Below are 2,337 nucleotides of genomic sequence, written 5' to 3'. Positions count from 1 at the left end.
CACCTGCCAGGCGAGGCGGCGATGCCACCGCGCGTGCGGCGGCACGGCGAGCGCCAAAGGCAGGGCTCACGGGGAGAGGGGCTGCAGACACCAATCCACTGCCGGGCTGCAGGTGGGGATGGAGCTGACAGCTCCCACTCCCTGCCTCGCTCCCTCCTCAGGGCAGGAGAAAATCCACAGGGGACACAGGAGAATGGGAATGGGGAAAGCATCCCTGGAATCCGAGCCAGTCCCAGACTGTGCCGAGTAGGATGTTAATGGAGAAATGAATGTGCCTGGGAGTCATTTGCCAAAAAAAATTCTCATCATAACATGTTGATTCATCAAAGCCAGCATATTTCATAGGAAAGGACCAATTTCAGTAGATTTTGTGTTTGGGGGAAAATGGAGAAAAGTTTTCAGAATCATCCACAGGTCACCATGACTCCCAGAAATTGAAGTATTCTATTTTCCTTCAAATTTTTTCTTTGCTTTGAAATAGAAGTTCAGCTACAGGAGAAAAAGAAAGACTGAAATGAAAATTAAACCTTTGGAAATTACTAAACTGAAATGTTTCTGTGAAACCAGACAGGGCTCTTTTTTTTTTTTTTTTAATTACTTGGTCAGAGTCTTCATTATTTGAGCCTTATTTTAGAAATTCAGCTTTTGCAGGGCAGGACAAGGGAAAAACATTTATAATGTTCTGAAAACTTTCAGTCCATAGGGCAAAGGTCGTGTGCCAGCAGCAGAGCGTGCAGAAGGGGCTTTCTCTGGTCCAAACTGTGAGACCACCCCTCTCCACCAGCTTGTCCCTCTTCTTACAGTGATTATCCTGTATTTAAAGTTCTGTCCCTGACCTTGCAGGAGGGGAAAGCATCCCTCAGGTTTTTTAGCCTTTTCTTAATTAAGAAGTTGTATTAAATATTCAGAATTTCAGCTCAGTGACTTTCCTGGGAAGCACAAGGACATCCTGGAGAGACAAATCACTTTCTCATTAACACCTGCCCAGGCCTCCACTCTCCTTCCATGTTCCTCAGATCTGGCTCTGCTCCTTCAGGGCCACAGAACTGCCAGAGAGGGGCTGAGCTTTTCCTGAGCTGGGAATCCAGCAAAGCCTTTCAGTGCCTTTGCCTCAGCTCAAAGTTTGGCTCTTTGGGAGCAAAGGGAGCAGGAGCAAAGCCGAGGGGAGGATGCTGCTGCCCCAGGCAGCTCCGAGTGTTGCTGGCTCTGTCCGAGCATCCAGGGATGGGTTTGTGCAGGCCATGGAAAGCAGGAGGAGCTCAGATATGCGAGTCTGAGCAGCAGCAGGGTGGCAGACACCCGCAGACTGCCTGTGGGTGACAGCCAGCACGTCCCTGAGCCTGTCACCTGTCACCAGGGTCCTCACAGCGCCTCGGGATGGAGATCCTTGACACCCCCACAGCTCCTGCTCGGGATGGATCCAACTGCTCCTTCCCTTTTGTTTCCCTGCTTTGTTTTCTGCTTTGATCCCTCAGTTCTCCAGTTCCAAAAGAAGAGCCCTCAATGCAGCCTGGCCTCCCACATTTAATCACTGATCAGGAGCACAGGACCATTGCAGATGTGCTGAAAGACAGGGGTTTGTTGGCTGTTTGCTCATTTGAGAGGGGACTGCTGGATCCTGGAGGTGAGAGGTGTTAAAGTCGCTGTCATGGGGGAATGTTCTTTTTCTTCTCATCAAAAAGAACCCCCTAGGTCTGGTTTTTCTGTAGAGATGAAGCAACCACACCCCCCCAGTATCTCCTGCTTCTCCCAGCATTCCCAGGCAAGGGGCAATGCAGGGATCACCACCACCCCCAGGGTGCAGCCCGAGTTTTGCAAACATTTTGAGCATTTCCACGGCCAGGGAGGCAGCCAAGCAGCCCTGGCTCCTGCAGCCCCCCCGTTGGTTGTTCCTGCTGCAGAGCTGGGAATGATGAGCTCTGCATCCCATCCTTCCCAGGCCAGGAGCACCAGGAGCAGCCCAGCCCGGGCCAGGAGCCATCCTGCTCTATCTGTGCCCTGCCCAAACAGAGCCCTGCTGGGCTCCAGACCGCCCTGGGGCACAGGCAGAGGCAGCTGGTGGTGCAGGAGATGAGGATCCAGGCTCTGCAGGGAGGCCTGCAGGCCCTTCCTGGGCTTTTAGCTTCCAGGTAAGAAAGATGGGAGTGGGGAAAGGTGCATGGTGTGGGGAATATTTCCTCCTGGTGGTGTCTGAGCTGCTTTGCAGGAGGAACCCAGGTGTTTGGAGCTCAGGAAAGGTTCACTGGAGCTTGGTTGGGAACAGCAGCTCTATCAGGAGGGTAATGGTGCAGTGAGGGAACTTCATTTGAGGGTCTTTACACTCTGCAGCTGAAGTGA

The sequence above is a fragment of the Anomalospiza imberbis genome, chromosome 25 (assembly GCF_031753505.1).
Source record: "Anomalospiza imberbis isolate Cuckoo-Finch-1a 21T00152 chromosome 25, ASM3175350v1, whole genome shotgun sequence".
NCBI lineage: Eukaryota > Metazoa > Chordata > Aves > Passeriformes > Viduidae > Anomalospiza > Anomalospiza imberbis.
This window is presented reverse-complemented; position numbering follows the sequence as displayed.